Source organism: Triticum dicoccoides, chromosome 6B, assembly GCF_002162155.2.
Source record: "Triticum dicoccoides isolate Atlit2015 ecotype Zavitan chromosome 6B, WEW_v2.0, whole genome shotgun sequence".
NCBI lineage: Eukaryota > Viridiplantae > Streptophyta > Magnoliopsida > Poales > Poaceae > Triticum > Triticum dicoccoides.
The window spans coordinates 429,796,627-429,803,485 of NC_041391.1; positions in this window are offsets into that span (position 1 = coordinate 429,796,627).

Consider the following 6,859-nt stretch of genomic DNA (forward strand, 5'->3'; position numbering starts at 1 on the left):
TGCAGTTTTTAACTTCTTTAAGTTTAAGTGGAGTTTAGGCACAAGTTTAACATTCACAATACATAATGAGCAAGCATGCAATGAGTATATGAGCAGCGGAAAGTAAAGCATGCAACTTGCAAGAATGTAAAGGGAAGGGTTTTGGAGGATTCAAACGCAATTGAAGACACATATGTTTTTGGCGTGGTTCCGATAGGTGGTGCTATCGTACATCCACGTTGGTGGAGACTTCAACCCACGAAGGGTAACGGTTGCGCGAGTCCACGTAGGGCTCCACCCACGAAGGGTCCACGAAGAAGCAACCTTGTCTATCCCACCATGGCCATCGCCCACGAAGGACTTGCCTCACTAGTGGTAGATCTTCACGAAGTAGGCGATCTCCTTGCCCTTACAAACTCCTTGGTTCAACTCCACAATCTTGTCGGAGGCTCCCAAGTGACACCTAGCCAATCTAGGAGACACCACTCTCCAAGAAGTAACAAATGGTGCGTTGATGATGAACTCCTTGCTCTTGTGCTTCAAATGATAGTCTCCCCAACACTCAACTCTCTCTCATGGGATTTGGATCTGGTGGAAAGAAGATTTGAGTGGAAAGCAACTTGGGGAAGGCTAGAGATCAAGATTCATATGGTAGGAATGGAATATCTTGGCCTCAACACATGAGTAGGTAGTTCTCTCTCAGAAAATGTATGCTGGAAGTGTAGGTTCAGTCTGATGGCTCTCCCCACGAATGAAGAGGAGGTGGAGGGGTATATATAGCCTCCACACAAAATCTAACCGTTACACACAACTTACCAACCTCGGTGGGACCGAATCAAGAAACTCGGTCGAACCGATTTAGTAAACCTAGTGACCGTTAGGATTCTCGGTGGGACCAACATGCAACTCGGTAGGACCGATATGGTTAGGGTTAGGGCATAACGTAATCTCGGTGAGACCGATTACACAAACTCGGTGAGACCGGTTTTGGTAATTAGCTAACCAGAGAGTTGGTCAGGCAAACTCGGTGGGACCGATTACTCAAACTTGGTGAGACCGATTTTGGTAATAAGTTATCCAAAGAGTTTGCATTGTAATCTCGGTAGTACCGATTGCTCAAACCCGGCGAGACCGATTTTGGTAATGGACATACACAAAGAGATTACAATCCCATCTCGGTGAGACCGAGATCCCTATCGGTGAGACCGATTTGTCTAGGGTTTGTGGCAGTGGCTATGACATTTGAACTCGGTGGCGCCGGATAGAAAGAATCGGTATGGCCGAGTCTGACTTTTGGTTTAGGTCATATGTGTGGAAGTGGGAAAGTAGTTGAGGGTTTTTGGAGCATATCACTAAGCACAGGAAGCAAGAGACTCATTAAGCAACACCTCATCCCTTCTTGATAGTATTGGCTTTTCCTATAGACTCAATGTGATCTTGGATCACTAAAATGTAAAAATGAAGAGTCTTGAGCTTGAAGTTTGAGCCAATCCTTTGTCCTTAGCATCTTGAAGGAGTTCCCACATCCTTTAGTCCATGCCACTCCATTGTTGAACTTATCTGAAACATACTAGATAAAAGTGTTAGTACAACAAGAGATATGTTGACATTAATTACCAAAACCACCTAGGGAGCACTTGTGCTTTCAATATCCCCCTTTTTGGTAATTGATGACAACATACATCAAAGCTTTTAGATAAAGATGTAAAGAATAGCAAGTAAAGCTTTGGAAAGACATGTAACAGGCATAGGCTCCCCCTACATGTATGCAATCATGTGAATATGGAATATAGAGGCATGTGAGAGCATAACCATGATAGAGCAGGCAATGTGTTACATGTATCTTGGCCATATGCATCAGAGCAAAGAATATTAAAGAAAATACCTTCATGCTCATGAGTCCTTCTTGCAAACAGTATGTACATCAGCAAGAATTCCTCATACACATGATTTTGATGCATATACTTACCTTGTAGTCTTGAGTTGGCTTAGGATGGAATGAACCTGTGAAAATAAGGTTAGATAACACAGATGCACCTACGAGCCAGAGCAGAAAAAAGAAACCACAAGAATACCAAGACTAGGATGACATGTAGAGAGTGAGTACTAAGTACCACATTGGATTAGACATGTCCCCAAGAGTAAAGATATGCAATGAATTTAAATGATTTCTTTCCCTTAGATGTCTTGCTCCCCCTGAATCTAGCATGGGATACTGGGAGAAGATAGGGAACAGAAAATCAGAGCTGAAAGATATAAATGAGCAGAGCTAATGCAAGCTAATGCAAATAAGCACATATGAACATGTCTTTCCCCTCAAGAAGACATGTGGCATCTCTCCTCATGAACACCAAGCATCTGGGATCCTTGAGAAATACTTTCTACTTGAGTATTCTCTCCCCCTGGAGATCTCTTTCTCTTTGATGTGATCTCTCTAAGTGGTAAGCTTTGATGTGATCTCTCTCTCTCCCTTTGACATCAATTTCCAAGAAGGGTTAGATTCTTGAGACACAGTGCAAAGCATTTATATAAATGTGATGCTTGTAGAGGACAAGATTCATTTAGTGGAGCTGGTTCAGAAGAAACACAGAATAAGTGGCAAACTGTTTTTCCTGTTGTGGAATCGGTGGCACCGAGTGGTATGCTTCGGTTGTACCAAAAGGATTCGGTTGGACCGAAAACAACAAATCGGTGAAACCGAGTTCATCACAGAGAAAACACTTGTCACCTCAGCTCACTAGACTAGTAAGATCTCACAAAGATTTGCAAGGAATTTACTGAATGATATGCAATGAATTGGATGCAGAAAATGCAGAACAAATAGAAAGAAATCTAGATGAAGTTTTTTTTGAAAGGGGAAACAAATATGCATGAGACAAATGCAAAAACACAGAAAAGAATACAAGAGAACTTCATCTAGAGATGGTCGGCGACAAAGTCACCTATGTTAGAGTATATTGACTTAGGAGTCAAGTGAGATCACTTGATCATAGGTCATACTCATCGTTTAAGCTCAAAATGGGGTTGCCATTTTTCGTTTAAGCATCTTGGTGTATTCACATATTGTCGAGTTGCTTTAGCTCATGACTTGGAGTAAAGCTTCTCTAAGATGGAATAATCATACCTTGGTTGGTGGTGTTGTCCATGTAGTTGAACTTGTGTGGGTTGCTCAAGGTTGATGTAGCTCATCAAGAGTTGGGAGCACCACTTGGAATTTGAGTCCATCTACCTACATGGGTTAGTTCTTGCAAGGAAGAGCACTTGCGTATCCAAAAATGACAATCATGAAGCTCAACATAGAATTTGTCAAAGGATATGTTTGAATGGTTCCGTGCTTCCTTGTTTTCAACCGCCATAGTGTGGAAACTTGGTGATGTAGAGATTGCTCAAGATGTGAGTAGATTACAATCTCATGGAATTTGATTCCACCAAGTACCTACATGGGTTAGATAACATGCAAGTTGCAAATATATCCAAGACATAAGATTTTCATCATAAGAGAAATATCAAGGATTAGTCATAAGCTCATGTCTTGCATGTATCCGATGGAGTTTATACTCCAAGTTTGAAGCATCAATGATGTTCAATTCTCCTCTTAACCTGCAAAACACTTTCTCATCAAGAGGTTTAGTGAATATATCCGCTAATTGCTTTTCGGTGCCAACATGCTTAAGATTAATGTCACCCTTAGCAACATGATCTCGAATGAAATGATGACGAACTTCAATATGCTTAGTTCGAGAATGTTGTACGGGATTATGACCAATTTTGATAGCACTTTCATTGTCACAAAGCAATGGAACATGTTTCACATATATCCCATAATCTTTAAGAGTTTGGGTCATCCAAAGTAATTGAGCACAACATGAACCAGCGGCAATGTATTCCGCTTCGGCGGTGGATAAGGATACCGAGTTTTGTTTCTTGGAGGACCAAGACACAAGAGATCTACCAAGAAATTGACAAGTACCCAAAGTGGACTTTCTATCAACCTTGTCTCCGGCATAGTCCGAGTTGGAGTAGCCAACAAGATCGAAAGAGGCCCTCTTAGGATACCAAATGCCAAAATTTGCTGTATGGATTAAGTATCTCACTATCCTTTTCACGGCCTTAAGATGACATTCTTTAGGAGCAGCTTGATATCGTGCACACATGCACACACTTAGCATGATATCGGGGCGTGAAGCACATAGATATAACAATGAACCAAACATAGAGCGATAAACCTTTTGATCAACTGGTTCACCATCTTTGGTCAAGTCAAGATGTCCACTAGTAGGCATGGGTGTAGACATTCCTTTGCATTCTTGCATATTGAACTTCTTGAATAAGTCCTTGGTGTACTTTGTTTGAGAAACAAAAGTACCCTCCTTAGTTTGCTTGATTTGCAACCCAAGAAAGAATTTGAGTTCACTCATCATAGACATCTCAAACTTCTCCGACATTAGCTTTCCAAACTTTTCACTAAAATGAGGGTTAGTTGAACCAAATATAATATCATCAACATAGATTTGGCACACAAATAGTTCTCCATTAACCCTTTTAGTAAAAAGAGTAGAATCGATTTTCCCAATTTCAAAGCCTTTTTCAATAAGGAACTTGGTCAAGCATTTATACCACGCTCTAGGAGCTTGTTTAAGACCATAAAGGCCTTTGTGAAGTTTGTAAACATGACTGGGTTTCTTAGGATTGACGAAGTCGGGAGGTTGCTTAACATAAACTTCCTCCTCTATTTCACCATTTAGAAAAGCACTTTTAATGTCCATTTGGTACAAGGTGATATCATGATGATTAGCATAGGCAAGTAAGATGCGAATGGACTCAAGTCTAGCAACGAGAGCGTAAGTATCACCATAGTCCATACCTTCGACTTGTGTGTAGCCTTGGGCGACGAGACATGCTTTGTTGCGAACTACTTGTCCATCTTCATCTTGCTTGTTGCGAAACACCCATTTGGTACCGATGATGTTGTGGTTGTTGTCGGGCTTCTCAACCAATGTCCAAACTTGGTTCCCCTCAAAGTTTTGTAGCTCTTCATGCATAGCATTTATCCAATTCGGATCTTCCGGTGCTTCTTCGACCTTCATAGGTTCAATGCTAGAGATGAAAGAATAGTTTTCACAAAAGTTAGCTAAACGAGTTTTAGAGCGAGTGATTCTCCCGGTTTGAATATCATTGTAGATTTGCTCGACGGGATGGTCTTTAGCAATTCTTGCTCGAACTCATGAAAGCTTTTGCTTGGTTCTTGGTTGAACTTCTTCTTCATCTTGTTCTTCTTCTTGGCCTTCTTCATTGTTGGCGTTGTCGTTCTCTTGTCGTGGTGGAGAAGGAGGTTGTTGACGTTTATCTTGATGCACTTCCTCGTTTTCTTCATCTTGGTGTGTCCCACTTGTGGATGCTTCCGTATCAACTCTTGGTTCACCTTGTCGTGAAGTAGAAGCTTCCACTTGGACGGACGAGGTACTCTCCTTCACCTCTGTTGGACGAACCTTGCCAATAGACAAGTCTTGGATTGCTTCTGAAGGATCTTTGTCTCCTACATCAATTGGCAATTGCTCTACTTGCGAGCCGTTAGATTCATCAAACTCCACATCTACCGTTTCTTCAACCTTTCGAGTGAAATTGTTGTAGACACGGTAAGTGTGAGAGTTTGAGCCATAACCTAGTAGGAAACCTTCATGAGACTTAGGAGCAAATTTAGAACGACGATGCTTATCAAGAATGTAGCACTTTGAGCCGAATACTCGAAAGTATCCAACTTGGGGTTTGTTACCGGTGAGGAGCTCGTATGCCGTCTTGCCGAGTAGCTTGTGAAGATACAAGTGATTTGTTGCATGACAACCTGTCTCAACCGCTTCTGCCCAAAAGTGCTTCGGCGTCTTGTACTCATCCAGCATCATTCTCGCCATTTCGATGAGCGTCCGGTTCTTCCTCTTAACAACTCCATTTTGTTGAGGTATGTACATAGCCGAGAACTCGTGTGAAATCCCTTCTTCGTCAAGAAAGGTGTCCACATTTGCGTTCTTGAACTCCGTTCCATTGTCGCTACGAACCTTCTTGATCTTCACTTCAAATTGATTTTGGGCCTTCCTAGAGAAGTTTTTGAAGATCTTTTGGACCTGCGATTTATCATCGAGAAAGAACACCCACGTAAATCTTAAAAAATCATCAAATATAACTAGACCAAAAGAATTTCCACCGAGACTCTTGTAAGAGTTGGGACCAAAAAGATCCATGTGAAGTAGCTCGAGTGGCCTCCTTGTGGTCATGATGTTCTTCACGGGATGCCTCCCTCCAACCTGTTTACCTGCTTGACAAGCGCTGCAAAGTCTATCCTTATCAAATATGACATTGTTAACACCAAGGATATGATTTCCTTTAATAAGCTTGTCAAGGTTTCTCATACCAACCTGACCTAATCGTCTATGCCATAACCAACCTTTTGAGGATTTAGCAATGAAGCAAGTTTTAGGTTGAGCCTTTTTAGTGAAATCAACAATGTATAGATCACCTCTACGTATACCGGCAAAGACCATTTTATGATTGTCTCGACGAAACACTTGGCAATCTACTTCAGTAAATAGGACATTGAAACCGAAATCAGCAAGTCTAGATACTGAAAGTAAGTTGTATCCAAGAGATTCAACGAGCATGACATTTTGTATGGAGCTATCATGTGATATGGCCACCTTACCGAGGCCAACCACTTTACCCTTTGAGTTGTCAACGAAAGTGACATACTTTCGAGGACTATCATTTTCAGCAAGCTCACGAAACATGTCTTTATCTCCGGTCATGTGATCAGTACAACCACTGTCAAGAACCCATTCCTTTCCTCCTGACATATATCCCCGAAGATTTGCCATAAGACCAAAGTGTC